The following is a 13,600-nucleotide window of genomic DNA, read 5'->3' as shown; positions in this document are numbered from 1 at the left end:
GAAAACGATAAGATTGCTTAGTCTCCAGATTCAAGGGCTCTCTGGGTGCTCACCCAGGCCTGTAAGATGCCCAGTCCAGCCAGACTGGACTGTCTATTTACTTTTCCCACAATCCAGCTCAGAAGTGACAGACAAGTTTTAGCATTTTTAACTCTTATGAACAGTTTGGCTTCAAAGAAAAGAACAACAACAAAAAAACCTCTAAACATAATTCTTTAACAAATGACTTATAAAATGCCTACTATGTCCAGAGCACTGTACTGTCTTCTGGGACATGGAGGTAGGGAGAGATGAAATTTGCTGTCATCATGGTTGCTTCCAGCCTCTCAAAACAGACTGGGTGACTCTGCTAACTGTATGACTTTGGCAAATTACTTAATCCCTCCATGCCTCATAATTCTTACTTGCAACATAGGAAAAGTGATTGTACCTAATGCATAGTTAGAACCAGACATGGAACAACAGACTGGTTCCAAACTGGGTAGGGAGAACATCAAGGCTGTATGTTGTCATCCTGCTTATTAAACTTATATTCAGAGTACATCATGCGAAATGCTGGACTAGGTGAACGACAAGCTGGAATCAAGATTGCGGGGAGAAATATCAATAACCTCAGATATGCAGATAACACTACCCTATGGCAGAAAGCAAAGAGGAACTAAAGAGTCTCTTGATGAGGGTCAAAGAGGAGACTGAAGAAACTGGCTTAAAACTCAATATTCAAAAAATGAAGATCATGGCATCTGGCCCCATCACTTCATGGCAAATAGATGGGGAAGCAATGAAAATAGTGACACACTTAATTTTCTTGGGCTCCAAAATCACTATGGATGGTATCTGCAGCCATGAAATTAAAAGATGACTGCTTCTTGGAAGAAAAGCTATGACAAACCTAGATAGCCTGTTCTATCTAGGTTAGAATTATTAAAAAGCAAATGGTACTTTGCCTACAAAGGTCCATCTAGTCAAAGCTATGGTTTTTCCATCCATGACTATGTATGGATGTGAGAGTTGGACCATAAAGAAGGCTGACTGCCAAAGAATTGATGAATTGTGGTGTTGGAGAAGACTCTTGAGAGTCCCTTGGACTGCAAGGAAATCAAACCAGTCCATCCTAAAGGAAATCAGTCCTGAATATTCATTGGAAGGACTGATGCTGGAGCTGAAGCTCCAATTCTTTGGTCACTTGATGTGAAGAGCAGACTCACTGGAAAAACCCTGATGCTGGGAAGCATTTAAGGCAGGAGGCGAAGGGGACAACAGAGGATGAGATGGTTGGATGGCGTCACTGATTCAGTGGACATGAGTTTGAGCAAACTCCAGGAGCTGGTGAAGGACAGGGAGGCCTGGTGCGCTGCAGTCCATGGGGTCACAAAGAGTTGGACACGACTGAGCAACTGAACAACAACTTCTGTCCATTGACAGGTTCCTGTTAGTCAAGATGAGATTTATTGGGAGTAGATGGTGGAGATGCCTAGAGTGAAGGCTGGTTCCAGGATGTCTAAAGGCAGGTAGGTAGAGTTGCTGTTTGCCCAGGCAACTGGACTAATCTGAGGGCGTTTCATGAAAATGTTTGGCTAAGTATTAGTCCTGATTCATGGGATTTATTACACATTTCTTAAGAAGAGAAAAGCAAAACTAATGAAGTGTTTGGCTGTAAAGGGGGAAGTCTGGGATTTGCTAAAGATAGGGATTCGGAAAATATAGGTCGAAGCGTTTTCTGAAGTCTTTCATTCCTAGTCTCTGGAGAAATCAAATGTAAGCATCTGTAACAAATGAATGTAATGAAATGGAGATAATTTTTGCCGAGGCGATGAGAAATTGAGGATTGTTAAATTGTTAACTCCTGGAAGGAAAGGAGTTGTTTTTCTGAAGCCATGTGACATTTCAGTGGGTGTTGTACAGAACAGGGCTTGGTAGCTCTTTGGTGGTGAGTCCATTGAATTTTGAGCTTTCTTCTATGGTGGCATAACAGCAAAAATAAACAAATTTACACTGATCATGTGGGGGCAAGGGTGAGAGGAATGAGGCATGGCGTCACCACTACCTGTTATCACTAACCTCATGATTATAACAGACAAGATCCACTTTTGCAGTAAGTATAACCTGCACTTAACGCTATTCTTTTTCCACGATGCTAACCAGAGAAGTTTCTGATTAAGCATAGGGTCCTCATCATGTTTACTCATCTGTGCAAAGAATGGGAGTCTAAATTCCTCTACTGACCTTAGTTCTCAATTTTCTGGCCTTTGGGTCAAATCGTGCACTTTTAATGAGCGTTTATATCATTTTCTCATTGAAAATACCAGAAGTTGATTTGCTAGATCAGTGAACCCTGTACTGATGTCTAATAAATATTGGGAAAAGGTCATCAAGAAATAATCTCCTTTCCAGTCTTCCTGCCCAACAGGAGAAACACAGACGCACACTGGCTTTGTTTTTTGTTAAACCAGGGCAATGGGGTGCAACAACCATTCTTGCAGGTCCAGATTCCCTAGAGTGCATTCTTTTTCCATGTTTACAGCTGAATAGGCCTCACATGATAATCAGGACCCATCAACCTCTTGATTGGGGTCACGGAGGTACTGAAGAGCAATCCTCTATTAGTTTCTGGCAAGGGCAGTAACTGTCTTTAAAGAACCTGTTTTCTCCTAATTTACAGCAGTGCCCCCTGCGTTTAGTGATGTTTGCAGGAGTTTGGTAAACAGTCTGTTCTAACACACTGCAGCTGGTGGCTGCCTCCCCTCTAGGACCCTCACCGGGTCTAAAGCCTGACAAGGGAATTCATTAATGTCTCCCAGGCAGGGACCCGTGCTAGTCCAGTGGCATCAGGGCCTGGGATGCAGAACACACAGGAAAATAGCCTCAACCTTGGATCACCTGGAGAGTAAGCCCACGTGTCTTTCCTACTGTTGGTGATGTCTCTCTTTACACGATGTCCACTGAACTTCAACTTTCGTGAACAGGCCCATCCATTTTGCCTGTAATAAGTTTCTCATAGTCTCTCTCTCTCCTTTTCTGTCCCACTCTCAGGGCTTACATTCTGCTGGGTTGTACCACTAAAGCCAAATCCATACCAGTAAAGCCACATCAGCCTCACAAACTGACTTCCTGGAGTCCAGTTCTTGCCTCTCTACTCCACCCTCACACTTAATTTTCCTTAACTCCTTTGCACGGGTTTCAAGACTTTCTATAGTCGAGTCCTCTCTCCAACCACGTTAGTAATAATCGTAGTAGTGATAATGACCACTCAACTGAGTGCTTTGTGGTGCTGAGCACTTTACAGAGAGCATTACATTTCATCCTACAACAACCACACTGAGGTGGGCATTATTATCCTTGCCAAATAGCTATAGTTGAGTACTCCCTTCCTGTGATAGGCAGCTGACTTTAAAAGACAGACCTGTAAATACTACCTTAAATGGCAAAGGATGTGATCCAGGCAAGGCCCTTGAGATGAGGAGATGGTGTTGGATTATCTAGGTGGGCACTCAATGCAATGACATGCATCCCTGTGAAAGGGAGGCAGAGGGAGATCTGAGAGATGACATAGAATGGAGAGGCTTCCCAGGTGGCACTGGTGGTAAAGAACCCGCTTGCCAATGCAGGAGATGTAAGAGATGAGGGTTTGATCCTTGGGTTGGGAAGCTCCCCTGGAGGAGGGCATGGCAACCCACTCCAGTATTCTTGCCTGGAGCATCCCATGGACAGAGGAACCTGGAGGGCTAGAGTCCAGGGACTCGCAAAGAGCTGGATGTGACTGAAGCGACTGAGCATGCACGCATGCACAGAGAAGAGGAGATAATGTGAAGACAATAGAGGGGGAGTTGAAGGTGTTGGCCTTGACGTTTGAAACAATGTAGCCACAAGCCTAAGCTGGAGGTAAGAGTGACTGAAAGAGGCCAGGGACCATCCTCCCCTAAAGCCTCTGGAGGGAATCTGGCCCTGCTGACACCTTGATTTCAGTCTCCAGAGCTATGAGGCGGTGCCTTACTGACCTTCTTAGCACACAGTTTATGGGAACTTGTCTACAGCAGCTCTAGGAAATGAAAGACGCCATTTCTCACCTGCATCACATGAGCCTCACAAGTGACCTCTTGGAGTCCAGTTCTTGCCTCTTAGTCCACCCTGCACACTTAATTTTCTGTAACTCCTCTGCATGGGTTTCAAATCGTTTTATAGTCTGGTCTACCCTCCAACCAGCACCGCAATAGTTTCTGTTAGTAATAATCATAGTAGTGATGAGGACCACTCAACTGAGTGCTTTGTTGTGCTGAGAGCCATATAGAGAGTCTCACATTTCATCCTGAACAATCACACTGAGGTGGGCATTATTATCCTTCTTTTCCAGATGAGGAAATTGAGGCCTGTGCGAGCAGCATGTTTCTGCTCTCAGCCCCAGGTGCTAGTGCTCAGGGTGTGTCCCCTGCTGGGACACTAGCGGGATGATCTGAGAGCCTTGTTCTCCCATCTGCTTGTGTAAAACTCACCCTCCTTCCACACTTCATGTGTGTACCCCTTTCTCCACGAACTTCTCCCGAATACCCATCTGTCACCTGCCTCTGAATTCCCTGTAAATTGTAGGCAGAATCTGTTTCACAAACTGTAGAAATTAGATTCTGCTTTGTAGTTTTAAAAATTCAAAACTTACTGGGAAAGAATATACTGTGTAGCTGCTGCTGCTGCTAAGTCGCTTCAGTCGTGTCCGACTCTGTGCGACCCCATAGACGGCAGCCCACCAGGCTCCCCCATCCCTGGGATTCTCCAGGCAAGAACACACGTGTAGAGGAAGATTTAAAAACAAAACACAAACCCAAAGTACCCTACTCAGTGATTCCTGATCCTGAGGATGCACTGATTCTTTTTACTGAGATTTCTCCCTAATTTTAAATAAAATTAACTCACATTTTTTTTTTTTTCGGGTAATATGTCTAGTTAGAAATTCCCTGGGCTGTGTAGGTACCCTGATGACATTACCTAGAAAATCTGATTCCCATGTAGCCCGTATGCGGGTGTTCTATCCGTCTAGAGCATTACTGTCTGCCTAATGGAAACACACTCTGGGCAGCAAATGCAAGCCACTCGTTTTAAAATGTTTAAAGTGATCGTATTTTAAAAAGTAAAAGAAACCAGTGAAATTAATTTTATTTGACCCAATACCGTATTTTGCTAAACTCAATATATCCAAAATATTCAATACTATCATTTCAACATGTAATCAATATAAAAAGTATTGAGACATCATTTTTGGTTGTTTGTACTGTCTTCAAAATATGAAGTGTAATTTATATTCACGTCATATGGAAACTTGGACTAAGCGAATTTCAGGTATTCAACAGCCAATATCAGATGATATAGGTCTAGAATCACAACTTTTTAAGAAGACGAGATTTCCAAGTTCTGTTCTTCTGTAAAATATCTAATTTGAACTCAACAAAATGAGAGGCCTTCTCTTGATTTCTACAGTATTTTCTATTCACTGTAGAAAACTTGGAAATATAGAAAATTACAGAGAAGAAAATAAATCTTCCCAGTATTACAACACTCCAGACATTTTTCCCTAATCATAACTAAAAATATACAGATTTTAAAAATTAAAAGCATTCTGTTAGTACTATTTCATAATATTCTGATTTGGAAACTTAGTCCTCTCCTGAAGGCTGTCCCATGTATGTTGGATTCCTCTCTAAGTAGGTTTTAAATCTAGAAAACAAAGATCATGTTTCAGACCATTCCTACATACCTCAAAGAATACGATTGAGCACACAAAACTCAGTAAACAGCTGAATTGACAGAAAAATATTAATCAATAAATATTTACAGAGTGGGAGTGGCTTAAAAACTGGATTTGAGAGTTGGAGAAACCCAATTGAACACCTCATTTTAGTCTGGAATCACCCTCTGAAATTGGAGATAAGATCCTGTTACTTGCTAGTGGCTAAGTATGGGGTGATATGTTAAAGCTCCCTCAGCCTTGTTTTTCCGGGTGGTATAGATGAGAAACACGTGCTCACTGACCTTATTAATTCTGCCAACTCTCCCAGGGTCGTGTGAGATCCAAATGAGATCATGTTTGAATGACATCATGCAAACAGCAGCACTCTGTAAAATCAAGAGGCATGTTGCCATTCATCTTTCTAACCTTGCCACCCTGTGTGAACTGTGCTCTTAACATGCTTAGAATTTGTTCCTGGCCATTGACTCAATCCATGTTCTTGGTAATGCTAAGATTATAGACTTCAAATGACTAGTAGTGTATTAGTTTTAAATCATTACGTTTTAACAATATGTAGCTTCTCCTAGAATTTCAACCATATTTATACCCAATTTTTAAATTTTTAACTGGTGCTCACTGCTAGTCCTTAGTCCCCTTATTTTTTTTAAATTAATTTTTATAGAAATATAGTTGCTTTACAATGTTGTTTCTACTGTACAGCAAAATGAACCAACCAAATATATACACATATCCCCTTTCCTCTGGACTTCCTTCCCATTCATACCATCACAGTGCATTAAGTTCCCTGTGCTATCCCGTATGTGCTCATCAGTTATCTATTTTATGTGTAGTCCTTAGCTCCTTTAAATCATGACTTTCTTATTTAAATTTCAAAATTCTGTGAATATCTCAAGTAATTGTTTTAGAAAATATAGTGTACTAATCTAGCTCATTAATGTCTGAAATATCTGAAGCATAAAGGATTTTTTATATCTGGGTTGACAGATAAAATACAGGACACCCAATTAAATTTGGATTTCAGGTAAACAATAAACATATTTTAATATGAATGTATCCCAAAATACTTATACTAAAAACATATTGCTTATTTAAAATTCAAATATTGTTTGGGTGTCCTGTGCTTTTACCTGTTAAAGCTGGCAATCCTTTATTTTTTTTGACTCCGTATAGAATTCTTGGGTTATAGGCTTTTCCTGTCACAAATTTTGAGTATTCTAAATAAAACATTGGACCAAAAAAAACCCAAAAAAACCTCTATGAATGAGGCACCATCATTTTCTGTTACTGTGAAGTCTGATTGTTGTTTCTCTTTGGGCAATCTTTTTTTTTTTCCCCCTCTGAATGCCTATAGGGAATTTTCTTTATTTTCATAATATTAAGTATTTTTGAGAACATATAGGAATTTGGGGTCCAACCAGTCCAGCCTAAAGGAGATTAGTCCTGGGTGTTCATTGGAAGGAATGATGCTAAAGCTGAAACTCCAGGACTTTGGCCACCTCATGCGAAGAGTTGACTCACTGGAAAAGACTCTGATGCTGGGAGGGATTGGGGGCAGGAGGAGAAGGGGACGACAGAGGATGAGATGGCTGGATGGCATCACCGACTCAATGGACGTGAGTTTGGGTGAACTCCGGGAGTTGGTGATGGACAGGGAGGCCTGGCGTGCTGCAATTCATGGGGGTCACAGAGTCGGACACGACTGAGCGACTGAACTGAACTAAGGCTCTCATATGGTTTTTGAGACTCCTGAAATTATATTGCATATCTGGTAGTTAATGTTTCTGCTTTATTTTAAACTTTCCTGTCCTTACCCTCTCTGTACGAATCTGAGCTTTTTGAGGGTGTCGGTTGTGTATCTGTAGCACTGAGTCTGTAATCCATAGAGCCATGATGGGGAGCTGAAGAAATGTTGGAAAAAGACCAAACAAATGAGCAGGGGCTAAACGTTAGGACAGGCGGCACAGTTTTCAAAGTGTCAACACAGGGTAGATGAGTCAATGCACAGCACCTACTGAACAATAGGAAGATAGAGATAAACCCTGCAATAGCTCTCTGACATAAAGAACATCCTCAAGAATGAAGGAATGCATGTGGGTTTCAAGGAAAGGGAAGAATAAAATAGGCCTTGATCCCCAGGAGGGTGGATATGATGCCAAAAAAAGTCAGTTATGAATTGTAGGCCAATAAGCTTTTACTTATTCAGAAGCAGAGTAAAACTCATGTTTCATTTTGTCACCCTTGCTGAGAGACCCAGGAGCATGAAAAAATGGTTTTTTCCACTTTCTAGAAAATGACAGTAAGTCATCCCCTGGTGTTGAGAAGTGCAACATTCCAGCATTTGATGGAGCCTAGAGGCCAGTGAGATCCCTGCGGGCCGGTCCAGACAGCCCCAAGAGAGTGGCGTGAAGGGTGGCTGACTTATGAGGCCATCAGCCTTCAAAGAGGGAACGAAATTTCCTTTATTGTAAGGGCTGCAACCCTGAATCAGAGACCTAATTCCTAGCCTCAGGCCTTCTCTAAAATTGAATCATAGCTGGACTTTGCCATGGAGCTCAGCTCCCAGGTCCTCATTCTTTGAAGAGAGTAAAGAGCTCAGCATCTTTCACTTTATTGCCAATCTCTCCTGTTCTTCCCCAATTGGAACAATAAATTCATTTATGTCAAGCAGCATGGTAGATGCTGTGAATAAGACTTCTCTTGATTGCTTGTACTTCAGCACAAATCCATTTTCTTTAGGGCAATAAAAGTAAATATTCTTTAAATGATCAAATCCTAACTTAACCTCAGTCAGATCTGCTGCTGCTTCTGCTAAGTCGATTCAGTTGTGTCCGACTCTGTGGGACCCCATAGACGGTAGCCCACCAGGCTCCCCTGTCCCTGGGATTCTCCAGGCAAGAACACTGGAGTGGGTTGCCATTTCCTTCTTCAATGCATGAAAGCGAAAAGTGGAAGTGAAGTCGCTCAGTCGTGTCCGACTCTTAATGACCCCATGGACTGCAGCCCACCAGGCTCCTCCATCCAAGGGATTTTCCAGGCAAAAGTACTGGAGTGGGGTGCCATTGCCTTCTCCGCAGTCAGATCTAAGGAGATTCTAATTTCATTCTCTACCGCCTTACATTCCTTTATCTGCTTATGGTTTTTTCAGTCATGTGAGACTCCATGGCATCTGATTTCCCATGAGGTGCTATTCTTTAAGAATTAAGCAACAATCATGATGAGAGACAAGCTCCCAGTTTTCTAGAGTTCCACCCAGGAGTCACTTTCTTAAGCTGAGCTTGAACTCAGCACCACGTGGGATGCAGCCCCTTAGACAGTGGTTACTGCCCCCAAGAAGTTCCCAAGGCTCTCTCATAATCAAAAAGACTGAGTGACTCCAAGGGCCCAGAGCAAAGGTTCTCTCACCCCTAGAGCTGTGTCACGGCTCTACCTGAAAAAACGTAAGGTCAAATCCTTGAACAGCTCCATTGCCAGTTTGAGAATCTGAGTAGGGGGATGTCACACTAGAGGTTTTCAGTAGGCATAAACAAGTAGGTAGGCCAATGTATGTTACTGCTTTGTAACTAAGTTGTGTCTGACTCTTGAGATCCCATGGACTGTAGCCCACCAGGGTCCTCTGTCCATGGAATTTCCCAGGCAAGAAAACTGGAGTGGGTTGATGTAATATAACATAGACAGCTGAGTTGCAAATCATGGAAATGAGCAGTACAACTAGAGAAACTGGGTCAGACCCAGTGTAGATCTTTTCTCTTGCCTCTAGAGATTTGCCTTATCAGAACCGAAGTGTTGGCATTTTTACCATTTATTGACACTGTCTTTTTGTTTTGGCCGCACTGCACAGCATGTAGGATCTTAGTTCCTGACCAGGGATTGAACCTGAGCCCCTTGCATTAGAAGCATGAAATCTCAATTACTGACCGCCAGGGAAATCCCTCTGTTTTCTTGAATTAAGAGATTTGATTCCTATGAGACACCAGAGAAGACAAAGAAGCACTTGTGTCTGCCAGCTTGAAGATGTTCTGTAATATTTAGGAGAACTTCTTTCCTATTGCCATAGGGCAAAGAGGCTATTTCTGACTCATAGGACTAAGTCTTGCTTGTATGCAACATCATTTAAAGTGTGGTATTTTACTACGCAATCCCAGGTCTTGGAGGACCCATTGTTCTATCTTGAAGGGCATGGCCTAGCTGTTAATGACACCAAGAAAATCCACCAAGGGAGATCAAGCAGATGGCTCTGACATTAAGAGATAAAAGTCATCTTTAACGGATTTGACTGTGGTTACTGTAAGCAGGTGCCCCAAAGTAACATAAATAGACAAGATAAAATAGGTATAGATGGGTTTTATAATTCCCTTACCTTATTAAGTGGGATAAGTAATTTGCCACCCGATTAGAAGTGGGAGAAGATGTGTGCATTATCGTGTGGCCCCAGGACCACTTTAGCATCGACTGTCCCCTTTCTTCCCATTCCATTCCCCATGATTGATCCTGTTGAATATAAAATACTTGAGGAACAGAAAGCAAATACATTTGGGGGAAATGTCATATGGTTTTTATTCTAAGAATCATCATATAGGGTAATGAAGAATCCTTTTGAAGTGGAGAATGTGGATAATTCTATTAAGGTTAATTCTTGAAACTAGGACTTTGAACAGAAGAGATTGGATGGGCTCAGAGAAACGAGTTGGGCCTGCAGTGGTCCAGATAAAGTCATCACATGTTGAAAAGTCACAATATACCATACAGATGGAAGAGAAGGCTGGCTAAAGGGAGATACCATGCCATATCTGATGTTAGACTGGGCAAGAGGGCTCATATACAGAGCAAGTTCCAGATGTCAGGTCAGGTCTAAAGGGCTGAGATATGATGGGGCACCAGGGGGAAGCCAAACTTTCTGGACTAGAAACTGTCCTCTGACACAACAGGATGATCTGGTGGTGGAAAGCAAGGACCTACAAGGAAATTAAGGACATCAGAGGAGGATCCAGGCAAGCAAGGAGCATTTTAGGAATCCAGACAATAAATGATTGGGTAGCGGAGAGTCAGAGTCAGACCAAAAATTCTTGAGCTCCAGGAACAGTGCCCAGACAGACACCCAGGACACAAATACATAAAAACTAAGAAGGATCAACAGCAGGGTGATGATAACAGTATCAATGACAACAACCATAATCAACATGAATAACCATAGATAACATGTACTGAGTAGTTCCCATGTACTGGGCTAAGTGCTTGACCCTTCCATGTCTTCTATCTTTATTTAACAGAAGAGAAAGTAGATAAAGTACATGTTCAAGGTAATGCAGGGCTAAGTGTCAGAGCTGGGATTTGAACCCAGATTTGTCTAATCCCAAGCTCATAAGCTTCCCCCTCTTCAGGACAGTTTCTGACAAAAGCTCCCTTCCTGAGATTCTGGCCGGGGGGAGGCCTGGCCCCACAGCAAAGATGGCTACATTTGACATCCAAAGCAGATCCGTGCTGCTCCCAAAATTTACATAAATAAATATCAAGCTTGGTTATGTAAAAAAGAAGAGCCTAAAAAAACCCCTGAAAAGTAATCACTGTACCATGCTCAACGCTAGTGAAGATCTTTATGGAAACCTATTTCTGCTTTGAGGCTGATGTCACCACTGTTCAGTTGCTAAGTCATGTCCAACTCTTTGCGACCCCATGGACTGCAGCACGCCAGGCTTCCCTGTCCTTCACCATCTCCCGGAGTTTGTTCAAACTCATGTTCACTGAGTCGGTGATGCCGTCCAACCATCTCGGCCTCTGTCGCGCCCTTCTGCCTTCAATCTTTCTCAGCATCAGGATCTTTTCCAATGAGTTGGCTCTTTGAGGCTGTACATGATACAATTAAAATGTGAAGTGATATTGCTGGGGACCACAGAAGGAAATGGGGAACTCTCATATACACTTGGTGTAGATTGAATTGTGTCCTCTCAAAAGATATACCAAGGACTTCCCTCGTATCTAGTGATTGGGAATCTGCCTACCAATATAGAGGAAACGAATTCAATCCCTGGTCCAGGAAGATTCCAGATGCTGTGGGGCAACTAAACCTGTGTTCTACAGCTACAGAGACCATGTGCTACAACTACTGAGAAGCCCAGGCGCCCTAGAGCCTGTGCTCCAAGAAGAGAAGCTGCTGCAAGAAGCCCGAGCAGAGGGTAGCGCCTGCCCAAGGACAGCAAGGAAGACCCAATGCAGTCAAAAAAATACAAGCAAACAAAAATCCTCCTAAAATCAAAGACATGTTGAGGTCCTGATAGCCAAGAACCTGTCTTTGTAGATGCAATCATGTTAAGAGGAGGTTGCACTGAATTAAAGTGGTCCTACATCCAAAGAGGTGTCCTTACCAGGAAACAGAGATTTGGAAACACAGAGATACACAGGGAGGAAGGCCATGTGATGATGGAGGCTGAGATTGGAATTATGCTGCCCTAAACCAAGGGACACCAAAATGCTGGCACCCACCAGAAACTAGGAGAGGCCAAGCAATGTGCTTCCTTGGAACCTCCGGAGGAAAGATGGTGCTGCCAGAACCTTGATTTCTGACTCTGGCTCCCAGAACTGTGAGAGACTAAATTTCTGTTATTTTAAGCCACCTGCTGCTAAGTCGCTTCAGTCGTGTCCGACTCTGTGCGAGCCCCTAGATGGCAGCCCACCAGGCTCTACTGTCCCTGAGATTCTCCAGGGAAGAACACTGGAGTGGGTTGCCATTTCCTTCTGCAAGGCATGAAAGTAAAAAGTGAAAGTGAAGTCGCTCAGCGACCCCATGGACTGCAGCCTACCAGGCTCCTCCATCCATGGGATTTTTCCAGGCAATAGTACTGGAGTGGCATGCCATTGCCTTCTCCTTAAGCCACCTAACTTGTGGTAATTTATCACTGAATGCCTGATGGGCAGAGGTAAATTGATAAAAATTTTCTTGAAAGCAACTCAACGAATGTATTAAAACTTTAAAGATTCCTCTTCTCAAGACTCCTATTTCTACTAAACTATCTTAAGATACTTTTTATAGATTGAGATCCATAAAAGATTTATTCGTATAGTTAATTGTGGCATTCTGTATAATATTTTTCCGAAGGAAGCAACCTAATAGTTCATAAGAAGGAATGATTCAATAGACTATTTTATATTCATAGCATAAAATATTATACAACCATTAAAACATGTAAATGCTTTTTAGTAACATGGAAAAATATCTAACTTATAATGTTAAATGAAAAAATTGGGGAAGAAACTATTCCAATCAATATGATGATAACTAAAATATGCATAGTGAAAAACTGGAAAAAATATATCAAAAGATTGATGGTGACTATCTTTGAGTTTTGGGACTATGGGTAACATTTTTTTCTTTAAGTCTTTTGGTATTTTAAAATAGTCTATAATGAGCATATATTACTTTGTCTAATGAGATGAAAGAACTTATAAAAAAAAGTTAGAGGAATTGTTATTAGAAGGTTAAAAAGGATGTCAATTGAAAAGTCATGTACAAAGACTGGAAATCTGTTACTATTATTTACACTGATGACGTATAATGGAGTAGATACTTTTTAATGTCAACACTGTTGATGATGCTTATATTTCCACTGAGGTTAATAGTACCATCCCGGGGTTACCATTTGCAAAACATTCTCATCGGACACCTGCTATCTCATTTGATTCTTAAAGTTTGCAAAACATTTTCCTTCCACATGTGTTATCTCATTGGATAAGTTAAAACAAGTCTGTAGAGAGTAGGCATCGCTATGCTTATTTCGTGGGGGGCACTGAATCTGAGATGTGGGTAGAACTGAGACAGGATAGGATGAGTGGAGAACTGCCCGACAGACAGGCTCTCCTGCCTGAGGGGCA

The sequence above is a fragment of the Bos indicus x Bos taurus genome, chromosome 23, assembly GCF_003369695.1.
Source record: "Bos indicus x Bos taurus breed Angus x Brahman F1 hybrid chromosome 23, Bos_hybrid_MaternalHap_v2.0, whole genome shotgun sequence".
Taxonomy (NCBI): Eukaryota; Metazoa; Chordata; class Mammalia; order Artiodactyla; family Bovidae; genus Bos; species Bos indicus x Bos taurus.
Note: the sequence above shows the minus strand (reverse complement) of the source record.